This window comes from Neomonachus schauinslandi, chromosome 8, assembly GCF_002201575.2.
Source record: "Neomonachus schauinslandi chromosome 8, ASM220157v2, whole genome shotgun sequence".
NCBI lineage: Eukaryota > Metazoa > Chordata > Mammalia > Carnivora > Phocidae > Neomonachus > Neomonachus schauinslandi.
The window spans coordinates 102939622-102958834 of record NC_058410.1 but is presented as its reverse complement, the minus strand read 5'-3'; the positions used below and the strand labels follow the sequence as shown (position 1 = coordinate 102958834).

At 41.9% G+C, this 19213-nt stretch overlaps 1 protein-coding gene across 1 annotated transcript in view; it reads left to right on the top strand.

The window, feature by feature from the left end:
* ADGRF4 (adhesion G protein-coupled receptor F4) overlaps positions 1–19213 on the top strand; it is a 58120-nt gene that overhangs the window by 23981 nt on the left and 14926 nt on the right. The window lies entirely within an intron of this gene.

Sequence of the window (19213 nt, the reverse complement as noted above, 5' to 3'; positions counted from 1 at the left end):
TGACATAGTACCCCTTTCATAAAATAAAAATAAATTATTTATATTGAGGGATATGAATCTAACTTCTATATTTGTAAAAATTTCCTGAGCATTAATTTACTGGCCCCTATTTCCTTTTTGACTCTAGCCAAATGAGTTATGAAAACAAGTTTTACTTCTCTCAACCCCCTGAGATTTAGAAATTCCAGAGCATCATGTAATTCCAAGCCAAATAATTGCCTTTAGTTTGGTAGATTTACTTGGTATTGTATCAAGGTCAAATTAATAATTTCCTATGATAATAGCATTTAGTCTCTTTTCTTTTCCATATTTTCCCAAGCTCTTCATCTTTTTAGTGCATATTGGGGGAACTATCATGCTGAGTAGTCAGTTCTGCAGTAAGAGAACACAGCATTTTTAAAAACCATCACACTATGCAAACAGGTAATAAAACCTGCAGAACTTATGGGAAAAAGGGCATTAGGTACATCCAGGCATGAATCTTAGGCAGAAATATCAGCCCTGAGCAGCTCAGCTTAAAGACAAATTTTCTCCCAGGAATTTTTCCCTTCTGGTAATTCTCATCTCTAAACACAACTCAGTGACTCAATGGTTCTACTCCCATTGAGAAATCATTTTTTTTCTACTCTTTTTTTTTATTGTTGTTGTTTTAGAGAGGGAAGGAGGGGTGGGTACTGGGCAGAAGGAGAGCAGAGCCTGATATTGGGCTCAGTCTCACAACCCTGAGATCATGATCTGAGCCAAAATCAAGTGTTGGACACTTAACCAACTGGGTCACCCAGTACCCAGAGAAATCCACTTTTCAACTGCATTATGTGGCCAGGTGATATTTTATCATCTCTTTCCAACTTCCCAAATCCCATTTATTCCATTTAGAGGTGTGGCTGGAAGTTTGCATGACAAACAGAAGGGGTGGCTTTTATTTGGTGTCCACTTTGCCATCCCAGCTCTTCAAAAGGTAAAAATCTGCTCTGGGAGTGGGGACTTGGTTTCCAGAGAGATGCAGGATCCCTGGGACACAGTCAAGGAGTAGAACCACTGAAAGAGGCAAGCAGAGAATGGAACTTATATCCCTCAACTTCCCCTGGGAGGGTGCCTGCTAAGATCAAAGAGCCCTCAGTGCAGGACCTGAGGACCAGCAGAGGAAAGATTTTAGCTGATAAAACACATGAAGAATGTTGAAACTCAGTAAGCAGGAGACCATCAGGGTGCACAAGACATTTTAAGACAGCGGATAGAACTTTGGTTCAGACACAGGAATGGGCTCTGACATTCAGGAGTAAGGACTGTAAACATCTCAGCCTTTGGGCCTGGGGATTTTGGGGGCTTGGCTCTGTAATACCCCTCATGCATTCGCAGGGTGGGCCAGTGGAAAGAAGACAGGTTTTGAACAGTCAGATGTGTGTTTCAATTCTGTCTTTTCTACATTCTATGGGGTGACTTGGGCAGGCAATTTAGCCTCTAGGGGTCTCCATAAAATGCTCACCCATGAAATCGGGGCAATCTATACCAAATCTTATGGTCCGGTCCAGAGTACAGAAGATGATGTCTATAAAAGCACCTTCCTCCATGTCTAACAGATGGGAGACACTTGAGAAAAGTTAGCTCCCCTTCCCTATCCCTCTGTTTGTCTGGGGATGGGAGTGTGAGTACTCTGCTTTCCTCTGAAGGTGTTTTTGGCTCTGTGTGGCAGGCAGGGCAGGGGTGGGGACTGGAGAGGGGAATTGAGGGCTTACATACTAGGACTTTCACTGCGCTCAAGAGCAATAGCCGGAGGAGGGCTTCATATGTCCTTCTCTTGGGTTGGCCTGGTCACAGGATAGGAATGGGGACAGGGTTTGAGAGCGAGTGATCTGCCTCAGGAATGACAATTAAAACTGGATCTGGAGTCTGGTGCAAGAGAGCGAAGGACTGTGTATGGGATAACAATAATTCCCAGAGTAATGGAGAAGATAAATTCTGTTCTTGAACAACTTAGTCACTTAATTCCACAATTCAAAGCAAGCTTCGTGGAAGATCAGTGGTAAGGGCTCTGCTGTGCTAAAACTAATGAGTGTACAGAGGGTTCCTTGGGGAGAGACGACTGGACACTCCCATTACAGTTAAGAAGACAAACCATTGAGATGGGTAACGTGAGCTGTGCACAGAGCCATTGACATCCTGGGCTCAGTTTCTCTGTCTACAAAATGGTAGTGAAAGCATGAGCCCTTCCCACAGGCTGTTACGGGCCAGTTGTGTCCCCTAAAAATTCCTATGTTGAAGTCCTAACCCCCAATTCCTCAGTATGTGACTGTACTTGGAGACAAGGCCTTTTTAGAGGTGATTATGTTAAAATGAGGTCATAAAGGTGGGCCCAAACCAACATGACCGGTGTCCCTATAAGAAGAAAATCTCAGGACACTGATAAGTACAGAGGGAAGACCATGTGGGGATGCAGAGAGAAGGTGGCCACTGCAAGTCAGGGAGAGAGGCCTCAGACGAAACTGGCCCAGCAACATCTTGATCTCAGACTTCTAGTCCCCAGAGTATCGAGAAAATAAAGTTCTGCTGTTTAAGCCACCTAGTCTGTGATATTTTGTTACTGCACTCCTAGCAAACTAATACACATGGGGCCAGAGATTAAAAAAAAAAAAAAAAAAAAAAGACAATTCTTTTAGAGCAGTTTTAAGTTCATAGCAAAATTGGGAGGAAGGTACAGAGATTTCCCGTATTCATCCTGGTCTCCACACATGCACAGCCTCTCCCATCATCAACATCCCCAGCCAGAGCGGTACATTTGTGACAAACGATGAGCCTACATTGACACATCATAATCACCTGACATTAAAACTCACTCTTGGCGTTGTACATTCTATGATCAACAAATGGTCAATGAGATGTATCCATCATTATAGTGTCATACAGAGTCTGAAATTTTAATATAACAATATGCCAGCAATAGGGCGGGTTTTATTTCAGACAAATCTGATCCTGATATTTATTAAAGCCGACCTACCATTTGCAAAGAGCATTGGGGCAACTAGTAGAGTAGATAGAGACAAAGATGTAATGCCAGTCTGCAAAAAGGTGGCTGTGAAAATGGGCCACCCGTTTATATTCTCGAAGGAAGCATTGGTCGTACATGCCAGGATGCACTGCCGAGACTCTCCCTTGAGGACCGAGACACTTGCTCCTGCCTGGAGCCTTGCTGGCTGATGGCTCACAGCCGAGTTCCTCTCTCACGTTGCCCCTCAAGGACTGAGGGAAACTGCCTCTCCTAAGGTCAGGCTGGAGTCAGCGTGTGTCTAAGGACTGAGTGATGCTGCACATAAAGGGCCAGCCCCCTTGCTTGAACTTGGAACATATCTGAGGGGCCACCCACCTCCAGACTTCCTGTGGGATCCGTGGCGGAGGCTTCTGTTGCCCCTACACCATGGTTTGATCCTCCCTCTGCCCTCTCTGGCTCCCCTCCATCCCTCATGGGTGTTCCCATGAATACTCCCCACTAAACATCACGCAAGCAAACCTCCGTCTCAGAGTCTGTTCCCCAGGGCACGTGACCAATGACACCATGCGTCCTATACTGTCGTTCCTGATGCACTAATGCTGTTCTCTGTGCAGAATGAGTTGAAGCAATTGACAGTCTGAATGTTCTGCAAGGTAGACCAAGAGAGTGTTGGTGAAGATTTTCTAACATCTAATGATATGTCATGTCCTATAGAAGTAGGTCTCACATTTTTTTTTTTTCTTTTTTAGTAAGCCACATTGCGGCAAAGTAATCTGGGATCCAAATATTTCAAGTTCCTCAGCTGTTATTAGAGACCTGCCAATCAATGGCCTTGCAGGTCCTTGCTTATAGTACCCTGTAAGAGGAAGCATAGCTCCTGACCTTGCGCGTGGCCTCCCAGCATGAATACACTTTGAGATGTGATTGTTTACCCGAGGAGTGAGGCCCCTTTGAAAGCAGTCTAGTGCTCTTTTTGATTTTTAGAGTGATTATATAGCAAAGACAAACAGGGAAAAACTCGGGCTCTAGCACCTGCTCTGAACTCTCAGAGCACCTGAGGGCTACTAGGCATGGGATCTAAGAAAAGCCAACATTTCCATCATCCCGTGTCCTCACCTGTCACTGTGGATGAAGAGGAAATAGGTTGGCTGTGATCCTGAATCTCCAATTCCTTGACCTCAGAGGCTCCCAGAGAAGAAGTGCAGGGGGAATGCTCGGCTATTTCTTTCTCATGAGCACTTTTGTGTGCAGTCATATTCTCACAGGGAAGCCAGGACTGGTGAACGGGGCTGGACCACGTCACTGGGAGCCTCAAGGACACCTTTTGTCTTTCTGGCCCCAGGCCACATGTCCTTGGTTTCCTTCCTCTCTAATCTTGACTCTCAATGTCTAAAATGAACTCAGACAACTGCCTCAAATATAAGCACATATTTGTCTTTAAACCGTGGAGCAGTGGTCTAAGCTGCAGACTCTGGGTTTCCTATTTCCGTGAGTACTGTGGTCAGTGGGGCCATCTCTGAAGTCCGTGGGGTCACCTCTGACCCGAGCTCTCTGTAGAGCATCTGTGCTTCAGCCCTGGCCTCTCAGCCTCAGTCACTATGATACTGAAGCCTTTTACTTACAGCTCAACTCTGCCCACTTCCGAGCTAAGTCCAACCATTTTGGAAAGTATGCTCAGAGCATCATACAGACTGGGGCTTAGGGCATGCGATTTATAGCCATCAACCCGGGTTAGATGTGCCAAGGATGAGTCCTGAGTCCTGAGTCCTGGGTGTCTTTAGCCCGTTCTATGCCTTTTATCTACTATATCAGCAGGGTCAGGTTTACTGGACCTCTCTCGCTCTGTGACTATTCCCTGTTCCGTAGTCCACTTTACAGGACCAGAGCCCCGACTTCCCCTCTGGACAGTTTCATCCTTGGAGACTGTCCCATGTCCTGGCTGGAGCCCTGCTTCCTTTGTCAGCTGCTTGGGATTGATTGTCATTGTCAAGTGTGTTTGGCAGCTGCACCCTGTGGTATCCTGGACTCCTTAGACAGTGTTCATGGCTCAGGTCAAGTGCCAGTTACCCAGCCCCTGTGAACTCTGTCTGGCACTCCGGTGGCTGCTCACGCTCTGTGGATCCAGCCCCACTTTGCTTCCTCTCCTTCCCCATTAGCTTTTTCTCCTGAGGTTTCAAAATACTTCAAGAAAGAGCTTCTTCTTCCTTCTATCCCCTGTCTGTCCCACCTTACAATCTGCTATTTCTGTCTAGCTCTGACCCTGAATGGAGCTCAGTAGAAAAGTTCTTAAAAATAACAAGTTCTCCCCAATAGGATTTTTTAAACAGAAAAAACCCCCCTATTATTTTATGTTTTAATCAGTGTGTATAGCAAGGGCCTCCAATATGTGATGGAGCTACTTGGACTCCAGCGTTTTCTGCTAGCTGAACTTAAAATTTAGGATCAGACTTGCCTTAGGCTTTAGGACTGATTTTATCCTTAATCAAGACGAACGAAGCCTTGTTTAGGAGGAACTGGCTGATTCAATAGTAATTAACATGCCTTTCTTTTTTTTTTTTTTTTTTTTTGACCATGTGCCCCTGTTACAGCACGTGGAAGTTTCTACCTTTCTCCTGGGACCCACTTTCCCTAGTGTACCAGCCCTAATAACAAACCTGTGCCTTGTGTTGATAGACTTCTCTGATTTTAGGTCCACATAAGCCTGGGTCTTCACCTTGTCCCACAATTTCTCTTTTCCTCTAGATCCTCCCTGACCATCGCCAGTGTCTGTTTCCAGATGTTCTTTACCACATTCTGCCCACTTACTTAGAAACCCCTCTTGCCTTCCACAGGAGTGCCTTCTTGCCCAATATTTCCTCGAACTGCCATCTATTTCTTATTTCAATATTTCCAAATACATTTATTAATTTAACATGTAATTGAGCATCTACACTGTGCTTATAATTGTGAACAAAACCCAGTCCCGGTCTCCAAGGAGCTTACCATGTACTAAAGGGAAGAGACAAATAAAAAGGAAATATTAGTAGCAGATAACTCTGCAAAGTATATTATCTAAATTAGTCCATTTTATTCTCAGAATCCTATGAGGGGGATATTATTATCTTCATTTTGTAGATGTGGAAAGTGAGGCTCAGCTAGGTTAAGTAGCTTGGCCTGGATCATGCAGGCACGAAGGGGCAGAGTTAGGTTTAGAACCCAGGTCAGCCTGACTTTGCTATATTAGTTAGTAATCCTCATCGAGTCTGATGAAAAGTCTAAGTACAGTTTGTCAGTTCACAGGGAAACAACCTACTGACTTTGGCTGGAGTTACACTGACCTGGCAGAGAATTAATAGCTTGGCAAGATTGTGTCTTCTAATTCATTAACATAGTTTATTCTTCCATGTTAGTCTTTTGGTCCATGGGTCTTCTTTCTTTCTTTCTTTATTTTTAAAAGATTTTATTTATTTGACAGAGAGAGACACAGCGAGAGAGGGAACACAAGCAGGGGGAGTGGGAGAGGGAGAAGTAGGCTTCCTGCTAGCAGGGAGCCCGACGCGGGGCTCGATCCCAGGATGCTGGGATCATGACCTGAGCCGAAGGCAGACGCTTAATGACTGAGCCACCCAGGCGCCCCCATGGGTCTTCTTTAAATTCTCTACTTGTTTTATAGTTTTCTGTGTAGGTGTCTTGCATTTTTTTTTCTATTTATTTTTAGGTGCTTGGCGTTTTTTTGCATATTTTTGGTATTTTTAGAATTTATTTTAATTTCTTTCTTTCCTTTTTTTAAAATTTAAATTCAATTAATTAACAGAGTATATTATTAGTTTCAGAGGTAGAGTTCAGTGATTCATCAGTCTTATATAATACCCAGTGCTGGTATTTTAAAAAAATATTAATTTCTAATTGTTTATTGCTATTATATAGATATAAAAGAATTGATGTTTGTATATTGCTTTTATATCTGGAAAACTTGCTGAATTTGTTTATATATTCTAATAGCTCATCTTTAGATTTTTTTTCCTGTGTATACAATCTAGTTATATGCAAATAAGGACAGCCCCCTCTTTTCTAATACATCTTTTCTTTTTCTTGTTTTTTTTTTTTTAAGATTTTATTTATTTATTTGACAGAGAGAGCACAAGTAGGCAGAGCGGCAGGCAGAGGGAGAGGGAGAATCAGGCTCTCCACTAAGCAGGGAGCTGGACTTGGGGCTCGATCCTAGGACCCCGGGATCATGACCTGAGCTGAAGGCAGCCGCTTAACCGATTGAGCCACCCAGGTGCTCTTGTCTTGCTGATTTTAATATCATTTCATTATCTGAATAAGTGAAGCATAACTGGCTGTCAGAGGATATACTTTTCTCTGGCTGATTTCCTAAATTTCTGTTGTCTTTACCATATTAAAACTGAGTCTTGCTCAGTAGTGGCCCTAGGTGGCCTACCCTCTGATGTAAGCCAGAGTTAGGGGTGGGCAGCACCTGTTCTTGCTAAGAGTTGGGTCTGTGTAGCTGTATGAGAGCTTCTTTCTATGACTCATTTATTAGTAAGGGTTTCATTCTATTCTGCATAGGTCACAGAAGATGTGTTGGCACCACTTCGTGTTTATTTTTTATTTCTTTATGCAAGGACAACACCTCAGAAGCATGAGAGGGAAGAAGGGAAGGAGGGAAGGAAGGACAGAGAGAGAGAGAGACAGACTGCATTTGTTAAAAAGCTTTCTCAAGCCTTATTCTGTTTTGCAGCCAACACTGCCCTTATACCTGGAGAACCTCTTTAGTGTCCTCCCTACACCTGCTATAAGGCCTATATAGTTCCCATAGGGGCTAGAGAATCAAGTAATGGCTAACTTTGGGTAAGTCCAATGCTCACTTTATTCCTAGGCTGGAGAGGTCAGAATTACTGGGGTCTCACAAAGTAGCACCCAGCCCCCATTTCAGAGAGCCACGCTATCCTCGATCCTAGTAAATACTCTCTTTGAGATTGTCTTTAACTGGGCATCAGTGCTGAAGCCTTACTCCATAAGACAATCCTGATTTCACCTTTTAGTTTTTTTCTTCTTTTACTCAGATAAGTATTAGTGGGGGCAATTGTGGAAATATATAATACTGAGACTCATATAAGGCTGAATACAGGGTACCTGATTGGCTCAGTCGGTTAAGCATACAACTCTTGATTTCAGCTCAGGTCGTGGTCTCAGGGTTGTGAGATCAAGGCCCTTGTTGGGCTCTGTACTGGGCATGGAGACTGCATAATATTATCTCTTCCTCTGTCCCTCCTCCCACCCCCACACCTCTGGCTTCCACACTCACTCCCTCTCTCTTTCTGTAAAAAAAAAAAAAAAAGTTTGAATACTTCAAATTTTTAGGTTTATGGGCATTAGACATGTACTCCCTAAAGTAACTTTTGACTTCATGGCTGATATTTATTGACCAGTAGAAATATGGAAAAAAAATGCACTTAAACATCAGCATTTCTTTCCATGAAGAAGAGGGTAAAGGCTATAGAAAGAAAACTGGGGCTAGTGACTAAGGATCAAAATTCAAGTTTCCTAACTAGTACAAACTTTTCTCCAGTATATAATTTTTCACCTAGCATGCCGATGTGATTGCATAGTTTTAAAGAAAAAATTGAGATATATGACTTGATAGTTCTACTTATCTACCTGTTAGTCTATTATATATTTACATCTAGTAGACATACAGTTTCAACCATGTACTCAAGTGTACAGAAATAGTTTTTTAAAAAAATTACAATTTAATTTTCATTTTGAGACTTGCCTCAGCTTAAACAAAATATATGTTATTATATAGTACATATAATTTATATTTCTTTTCTATTTCATATAAATTATATACATATATATCCATTTAAGGTAAACTAGTCCCTCTAGGTCAATTTCAATCACTTCAGGATATGTTTCTCCTTATCCCGTCCCCACTCCTATCTTCCTGAGATTACACTTAAGTTCTAGAAACTTCCATTAGCTTCATCCATCATTGAAAAGAAGACCTTGAATCCTTGGGCAAGCTCTATCATACAATGGCTTCTACTGGGTACCATATGGTCCTTGGGGAGAAGTCGTCCTCCATGCTGGCATCTGCTGAGACTTCTGTGAATATATCTGGTCCTTGGCCATATGGCTTGTCCCACTTTCCTTTTCCTTTTCTCTTTCTCCTAACTTCCATGCCCTTTTCTCAGTTGTGTGCAGAGGACTTAGTTATTATCCCATGACTCTCTGAAGTTGTGAGACTGCCTTATCCCTCCCTTTTGACAGCCTCTTAGCCATGTCTACCCCACAATCTCTGCCAGTATAGCAGGGAGAGTGTTTGTGAGTCTTCAACTTCCAAAATTTCAGGTAGGAGCGTGGACAAAGTATTTTTTTTTCTTGGACCCCCAAACTTATCATTTGATTTATTCTACACTCTCTGCCAGTCTAGTATTTAACCTCAGGGCCTACAAGAGCAGATGATATTCCTGCTCCTCCATCTCTTCTCTCTCACAGTCAGAAGAATCCTAATTTATTCTGTGGCTAGAATAAACCCATTTTGAAATTGGAAAAAAAATTCAGGTACTATTTTAAGTCTTTCTGTTTTGTTTTTGTTTTTTTTTTAAAGATTTTATTTATTTGGCAGAGAGAGAGAGAGCATGAGCAGGGAGGAGGGGGAGAGGGAGAAGCAGACTCCCTGCTCAGCAGGGAGCCTGATGAGGGGCTTGATCCCAGGACCCTGGGATCATGACCTGAGCCGAAGGCAGACGCTTAACCAACTGAGCCACCCAGGTGCCCTAAATCTTTCTGTTTTATCCACAGACTAGGTTCTTCAAGGCTGAAAGCTAAGAATTTGATGTTTGATTCTGTGGCAGTGATTCATGTCTATAAGACCAAATGGGATGAGGGAAAAGGTCATGAAGTTAAAGGAGTTTGTGTGTGTAAAAAACATTGATTCATGTCTTATACTGGTCTGAATATCCATCCAAGCATCCATCCATTTGTCCATCCATCTGTTCATCCATCCATCTTTCCATTTATCCATCGATCCTCTGAATACTCCAGAAAAACTGTTGAGCATGCTGTTTGACTTGAGCATGACAGGGCAAACTATTAAAAATCAAGATATATTAGAAATTCCAGAACATACAGTAGCTGTGGTAGGCAGAGCAATGGCCTCAAATATAACTATATTCTGTTCCTTGAAACCTGAGATTATGTTAGGTTACCTGGAAAGGGAGAATTAAGTTTGCAGATGACGTTAAATTTGCTTATCAGGTGAGCTGAGATAAGAAGATGATCTTGGATTATCCAGGTGGGCCAATGGAATCACAAGGTTTCTATAAATTGAGGGGGAGGTCAGAATTAGAGATTTGAAGATACTCTATTGCTGGATTTGAAGGTGGAGAAAGGGGCTGTAAGCCAAGGAAGGCAGGCAGCTGCTAAAAGCTGGAAAAGGCAAAGAAATGAATTCTCCCTTAGAGCCTCCAGAAGGAATGTAGCCCTGCTTGATTTTAATGAAGTGAGAGCCATTTTTGACTTCTCACCTGCAGAACTGTAAGATAAGGCATTGTATTGTTTTAAGCCAATACATTTGTAGTAATTTATTACAGCAATAATGGGAAACTAATATAGTAGTTGTAACTCTCTAATCATAAATAATGACTATATAATGACTCTATATGACTAGCAAATGAATTTAAAACTTGGCAAACCAACAGTGCAATTGATTTGAATAAGTTAAACACTTAGGTGCCACCTGGTGGCTGAAATCTTGCAGTGAATGACTTGAAATGATCTCAGTTTACAGCTCTTCCCTTCTAAGCAGGGCATTCATTAGTCTTATGGTTTGTGGTCAAATGATTTAAAAAAGGTTGAAATGATTCATTTGGATTGCCAAATAATATGGTGGAAAAAAAGGAGCTCAAGTGGTAAACATTCAAAAATATGGCATTGTATCGCAAGGACATGTGACAGAAAACAGGCGGCCTGTGAGACCAGCCTAGGAAACATTAGCCAGTGATGGTGCCAGCAGGTGGCACCTGATGGGGAATTTTCCCTCACCCAAACCTTACTCCATGTAATCTATCAGACCTCGAGACTCTCCCGATATTAGTTACCGACAACTAACACTTTCTCCATTTCGTACAGAGTATAGTGAAAACACAACATTGTTTCAACCAGAAAGCACCCCTCAACCTTTCCTAGAGGGAAAATCTGGACCTGTCTTGGCATACATGGCCTAGTTAAAAGTGCCAGGTACCTCCTACCTGTTAGGATGGTTACTATTAAAAAACAAACAAACAAACAACACACACACACACAGAAAAATTAGTGCTAAGGGGATTGTGCAGACGTTGGGGCCCTGTGATCTAGTGGTAGGATTGTAAAATTGTGCAATTGCTCTGAGAAACAGTGTAGAATCTTCTCAAAAAATTAAAAATAGAACAACCGTATGATCTAGCAATCCTACTTCTGGGTATGTAAACTAAAGAATTGAAAGGCCCTATCAGGGGCGAGGGCGAAAGGAAAAAGGAAATTGTTATTCAATGGGCATAGAGTTTCAGTTCTGCAAGGTGAAAAAATTCTGGAGATCTGTTTCACAACTATGGAAATAGGCTTCACGCTACTGGACTATACATTTAAAAATGGTTAAGATGAAGGCGCCTGGGTGGCTCAGTCGGTTAAGCGACTGCCTTCGGCTCAGGTCGTGATCCTGGAGTCCCTGGATCGAGTCCCGCATCGGGCTCTCTGCTCGGCAGGGAGCCTGCTTCTCCCTCTGACCCTCCCCCCTCTCATGTGCTCTCTCTCTCTCATTCTGTCTCAAATAAATAAATAAAATCTTAAAAAAAAATGGTTAAGATGATAAATTTTATGATGTGTGTTTTTTACAACAACAACAAAAGTGCAGGGTAAGTGGAACATGTACAGTAGAGAATAGAGGATGACAAATCCACCCTCCCACGGGGCATCTAGGTCTTCGACTGAGGAACGTGAAGGTCCCTCTATGCTGGAGAGGCATGGTGGCCACTGTGGGGTTTGAACAGGCTCTATATCTCAGAGTGGGCCCTAGTCAGAGGGTCCCAAGAGCTGCCTTCCTTTTACCATTTTTACATGACTTAACTACAAAAGCATAGCTTTAACGCTCTTATCCTCTAACCTAATTTTGTACTAGTCATTGAAAGAGTCCAATTTTCCCATCAGTCATGGGTCACTTCCTGCTGGTATAAATATACAGTCACGTTATGCTCAGATCTTTCCATCATAATTTTTCAAATTATTTATAACTTTTATAATACCTCTGAGTCTAGAGGCTGAACTCATCCCATAACCTATTTTAAGGAAACCTTTCAGGATTTGAGCTAACTTAATTCTCTTAGACTTTTCATCAGCCTATAACCTTTCTTATGTTAACTTTCCAGAAACCAGTAGCAAGTGGAGGTAAAGAGCATATGAGTGAAGGAAGACAACACACCTAGTTCCACCACTGAGTCCTCTTTCCACCATTTGCTCGCGTCACCTTAGTGACATGTGAGCTTGGTCACCTTAGTTAGTTTAAGAACTGCCTAAAATGGTCCTTCTGATTCTGAATACTCCTTACAGTCTAATTGTCAACAAAGTAACCTGAGTGAGGTTATGAAATTGATCAATATTTTGCTTTATGTTTGTGTTTTTGAAGGTTTGTTTAAAGAAATTTTCTTTTCTTTTCTTTTCTTTCTTTCTTTTTGTTTTTTTTTGTATCCCTAGGTTACAATGATCTTCTTTTCCATTCAGGTATTTATTTCATCTACAGAAGTGGTTCTTAACTGGGGGTGATTTTGCCTCTTGGGAGACATTCAGCGAAGTCTTGGAGACATTTTGATTGCCATGATTTGGGTGGTTAGGGGTGCTGCTAGCATCTAGAGGCACAGGATAACCCCCCTTAAAACAAAGAATTATGTGGCCCTCAATTTCAAGATTGAGAAACTCTGATCTATTGGTCACTTTTTTTAAAAAAGATTTTATTTATTTATTTGAGAGAGAGAGAATGAGTGGAAGGGAGGGGCAGAGGCAGAGGGAGAAGCAGGCTCAATTCCAGGACGCTGAGATCATGACCTGAGCCGAAGGCTGACACTTAACCAACTGAGCCATCCAGGCGCCCCTATAGTCCACTCTTGAACAATATGATATTAGGTGGGAATCCAGTTTTATTTGTTTTTGCCCATAGTAATCCAGTCTTCCAAATACTTATTCTTCAGATTTCCATGTACCCTTTTTTAAAAATACAATTAATGATAATGGCTAACACTTATTTAGAGCTTAATACATACACACATAGATACATACATGCCAAGATCTTGTTAGTACTGGTGTAAATATGAATATTTTCACACATCCCCCCCCCCCCCCCCCCGAATCATACAGATCAAGAGGGAGGCCAAATGAAATCACCCATACCCCATATTGATAACATAATTAGATACAGTTTGGCATTCTTCAGTTCATGTACCACTAGGGAAATATTCATTCAAGACTAGCAAAGCTGCTTCCAGAGCCTGCTTAGAAGGGATGGTTAGGAGGGATCTGCACAGAAGAGACCAGACGGCAATGGGTCTCAGTGGCAGAAGAGCACAGATCATGTCAACTAGGATGTGACCCCAAAGGGAGGGGGACCTAGCCTGAAGCCCAGTGAACAGAGAACTGGATACTGGGGAGTGAGTCAAAAGGAAGAGTCTGGAAGGGGAGCAGAAGCAGCAATGTCAGGAAGACCCTAGTCTGGGGGAAACAGAGAAACATAGCAGAGAGATGAGTTTCTTGAGGCCTAGAGGTGAAGAGGAAAAAGGAATCGATCGAACAAAAGTCTCTAATGAAACAAGAGAGCATCAAAGATTCAGAAGAAGATAGATTAAAAAAATACATTAGATGAAAAAATACAAAAAATTATGCTTCACAGAAGCAATAGAAGATATCTCTGTTCAAGGCTAACTTTCCTTATATGTAAAGAATTTTTTTAAATTAAGGAGGAAAAAAAAAAGATATGAGATAAAGATCTAAAAAGACAATTTACAGATAAAGAATCTTGGGGGTCTCTAAACACATATATATTTGTTTATTAAAAAATATATCCACAGGAAAGATAAAGATGGAAAATAGGAAATAGGGTTACTAAAAAGTTGGGGGGTGGAGTGAGGAATGGGTTGGACTTAACAGGCATGTGTATTAGTTTTCTCTAGCTGCTATAACAAATTGCCACATATTTAATCACCTAAAACCACATGCATTTATTATATTATGATGCTGGAGGTCAGGGTTCTTAAATGGGCTTCCCTGAGCCAAAATCAAGATGTCAGCAGGGCTGTGTTCCTTTCTGGAGGCTGTAGGGCAGAACACACTTCCTTGCCTTTTCCAGCTTCGTAAGACTGCCCACATCCTAGACACCCTTTCGTCTTCAGAGCCAGCAAGCATGGGTTGAGTTCTTGTCTCATGGAGTCACTTTGACCTCCTCTCTTGTAGTCAGATCTCCCTCTGCTTCACTCTTCTGACTCCCTTTTTTTACTTTTTTTTTTTAAAGATTTTATTTATTTACTTAACAAAGAGAGACACCGAGAGAGAGAGAGAGAGAGAGAGAGAGAGAGAGAGAGAGAGGGAACACAAGCAGGGGGAGTGGGAGAGGGAGAAGCAGGCTTCCTGCTGAGCAGGGAGCCTGATGCGGGGCTTGATCATGACCTGGGATCATGACCCGAGCTGAAGGCAGACGCCTAATGACTGAGCCACCCAGGCGCCCTCCTTTTTTTACTTTTAAGAATCCTTGTGTTTACATTGGGTCTACCCAGACAGTGCAGGATAATCTCTCCACATCGAAATCCTTAATCACATCTGTAAAGTCCCCTTTCCATGTAAGTGTCATCTTCACAATTTCTAGGGATTAAGACATGGACCTCTTTTGGTGTGGGGGCGAGCATTCTTTTGCCTCCCACAGCATGGAAATGATATTATAATTTTTTAAACATTTACACCACACACATACTTTACTTATTAAAAAATTAACAAATCAAAATAGGAAAAAGAAAGCAAACATGAAAAGAATACATACCAGGTACATTTTATGGGATTCAACGCATCTAACCTTCAATAAAATATATGAGGCAGTGCAATTGTGTACAGAAAACTGAAAACCTTTGCTCTTTAATAATTTTCCCAAATCGGTGGCAGAATTATGATTCAAGCTCAAGTTATTATGACTCTGGAATAGCTCCCAAGGTCATTCCACTCTAGCGTTTAAGCCCCAAACGAAGATTTTTTTCCATTACTTCACAGCTGCCCACGGTCAGTTGCAATGCTTACACAAGTGTTTCTTCTCTTTGATCTGTTGCCTATATGAAAAATAATAGTAAAATCTCCTGTACTGCCAAATTGTTATGAAATGTCCTCTTCAAGTTCTTTTAGAAGCTTCTTGCACTTGGAAAATATTAATAGGAGTAGCAAAAATAACACTTCTCATAGGTGTGATTTAGTACCCAGGGATCGGGGCTAACTTTGGATAGCAGCAGATCTGGTAGCAAATAGAGAGCCAGAATCATTGACTATCGATGCTGATGGGTGGGCAGCAGTGATGATAGGATTCTATGGAAGTTCTTTTCCGGTTGCTTCAGGTTTTTCAGAGAAATAGGAAGAAGGGTCGTTGGGTGAGAGGGAGGATGGGGAAAAAGGTGTGGGAGTTTGGGAGGACAGAATGTGTGGCATGGTTGTTTTGGAAAGTGGGGTATCTTTTGACTGCTAGGCAGCATAAAGGAGCCACTTGCTTTTTATGGTAATACATTTAAAGAGGTTGAGGGTTGAGAAGGCAGCAAGTTGGCTTTCATCAAATTTGTGGCTTGCCAAGCATGTGGGAGCAAGTAAGAGAAGGAAAAGGGACCAGAGTGTTTAGGTCTACAATTGACCATGGAATTTCAGCCTGGAAGGGAGGGGAGTGAAACCATCAAGAAGATGAGGAACAGCAAAGAGATTTAAGAATCAATGAATCATAGTTCTCAGGGGTTGGAAGGGTAGTTGGCACAAAGCACTGGGGGACAGAGAATGAGATGTACACACCTGAGGTTATGGTGCGTGTACAGCTCTGTAAATGATGGTGATGCTGAGTCTTAGGCTCTGCCACGGGAGTGGCCCAGGGAAAGGAAGTCTCTACTACATGTGTATTGAAATTACTAAGGATTAGGACCAAAGTAGCATCAGAGTGAGTGACAGTGAACCAACCCTTGGGAAATGAGGAGGGATGACGTGGGGTCAGTAGGTGACCTCGACAGTGAGATTCAGAATGGAAGGGAGGAGAATGGCCAGAAAGCAGCCATGGAGGTTGGCGGGTGGGCAGGGAGGACACTTACTCCTTTCGAGGTCTGGGAGAAGCAGCCAATACTAGAGTTTTCTGCAGGGAGCACGGTGTCCCCCTGAGGACCAGGTTTCTTTTGGAACAAAAAGGTGAGGATACATTGGGAGAAGAGTGTGACAATAGAGGGGATTTGTTCTCTATGATTTGTCATGAGTCTAGGCAGTGCAGTGGAAAGATCTTGGGATCAGGGGAGAAGGGAAAGAGATGGATGGAACTGGAGATAATGCAGAGCCTTATGGAACTACAGTGTGGGAGGTGAGGGGTGACCTTGGGGTTTGGGGCTTTTGAGATAATTCTCATAAACAGAGATAAAATGATTAGTGTGGACCCAAGGGAGGGATTGGGGGTGAGACTTAGACTATAGAGGGTTGGAGAGGTTGGGTCTCTGGAGCTGCCTTTTTATCCCTGATGATGGGGATAGGTAGGTAGAAGGGAGGCATGTTCTTAGACCAGCTATGTCATTGTCCCTTACTCCCCTGGGTGTTGGGCATCACCCCAAGGGTGTTTGTTCTGTCTGCCTCCTTACTGATAGCCTGGAAGATTCCTGGAGAAGCAAGTGTAATGTCAAGGGTACCTATCTCTACACATAGTAATAAGAGTTGAAGGCATCATCTTGTTTCCACAACAATAAAGTATGAAGTTTGAATAACAACAGGCCAGGAAACAGAGTAAAGTTTCCTCAAAGGGAAGGCCAACCTAACTGATGGTATCTGCAAAAGGAATGAGGTTTACTTTACTGCCATCGGAAGCATTCAGAGGCGCTGAGAATAACAGACCCCTGAGTTCCTTCTCATCAGTTGAGACTGAGTGTCCGCTGCATGCCCAGCACTTGGGTGGGTGTTGCAGGACATGGAACAAAGGGGTGACACTGTCCCCCCTTGAAGCCTACTCCATTAGAAAACAGTGAAAAGTATTATATATAAAGTCAGTGCTGTCCCGAGGGATAGGCTACCACGGATATTGTTGAAAGGTATCTTCTATTATTTACCTAGAGTTTGACTTTCATAAAGTATCTGCAAATCAAAAGCCAAAAACAAAACTAAAACACAGATTGATTTCTGTTTCCTTGTATTGTTTTCCTGCAGGCATTTTTGATTTTTGAATTTATCATTATTACGCAGGTTCTACATACACTGCAGCCAGAAATGCCAATGAGCCATAATAGACGTTTCCCCCTGCATGCTTAAGATTAATATATTGAGAACTGAATATCTGTATTTTATATTTCCATTTTTAGAGACGATCACAAATAGCTAAAAAGTGATAGATCAGGGATTTAAATTCATTGATTTTAAAGCCATATGGTCTATTTTGTGTCTCCTGTGATTTTTTTTTTTTCCATCTAGGTCTTGCCCTGTACCATCTCTCTTGATCCCAGTTATACTGCTGAATCACTGTCAAAGATAGGGACTCATAGGAATGGGTCATCTGGAGACGTTTGTCCTATTTTAGAACAAATTAAAAGTTGCCTCAGTCGGTGGTGTCTAACCCCTTAACTTAGAAGAGAGAAAATATTAATAGGAATCAACTCTGCTTATTTAGCAGGTCAAGTTGGTCTGTGGTGTCCATGGGGATGCTTGAGGACAAGCCAATTCACATTGAGATTTGTGGAAACAGGATCAATAGTTTTCAGTAACTGAGGAAGATTACCAGAAGTCAAGGGAGCTTTAACAGGGGCTGTGCAACGTGGAGCCCAGGCTTGTCAAGCACTTGGCAGGCGATTGAAAAAGTCTAATTGTGGCCGATGATGAGTCATTTTACACGATTGTCACACCTCCGTTCACCAGGTTCCATTTTAGGCACAGTATAACTTGCCCAGCCAGAAACTGCTTAATTTAAACCCTGACTCTTACCTGTGTGAATCAAAATGACTCAGAAAGTGCAAATAAAATATTCCCAAGGAGTCAGTGATTGTTTCATGTTTCTCATAGCTTCTCTTCTTAGAACTGAGTCTATCGGTATAGAAAAAAAATACAAGTCCTGGAGAATTGAATTTGGGTTGGAAAGAGAAGAAAAGAAGTCTCACAGGACCTAAGTCAGAGCCTACATTTTACTCTGACATGAGAATACAGGGTAGGCTATTTTAAAATTTATGATCAAGATTTTAATTATACAAAAAATAGAGCACTTATTCTTTAAAAGGAGAGAGAATTGCTACCTTTTAAAGATAATTAGGGACATTGAGAATAAACAAAAATGAAGAGTGTATGCACACACACACACACACACAAACATAGATACATATACTCTTTAATCCTCTATGTTCAGCTCCTATCTGCTGTTCATCTCCTATCCTCTCAGCCTGAACCATTCCCCACTGTTCAATGGCTGTTAGTAATTCCTGATGAAATGAGTAAAACTGACCTGCTGTTCTTTGCTGAGACTAATTTTTTTTTTTAAAGATTTTATTTATTTGTTTGACAGAGAGAATGAGAGAGAGAGCACATGAGAGGGGGGAGGGTCAGAGGGAGAAGCAGACTCCCTGCCGAGCAGGGAGCCCGATGCGGGACTCGATCCAGGGACTCCAGGATCATGACCTGAGCCGAAGGCAGTCGCTTAACCAACTGAGCCACCCAGGCGCCCTGCTGAGACTAATTTTGATCCTTTTTAATTTATTTAATAACCACAGCCTAGATTCTAAAAAGAAGACTCCAGAACTCACAAAACCATGGCATATTGGCCAATGAAGTGACGAACAAGTAGTGCTTAGTAGTTAGATAATTCATAAGACATCATTTATTCTATTATCCACAAAATATTGATACTTACAACAGCCCCGATCACCTAGAATGTTATAGGTAGCATTCCTTATTTCTATATAGTACTCTTCAGTTTTGAAGATGATTTTTTATTTATTTATTTATTTATTTATTTATTTATTTATTTATTTATTT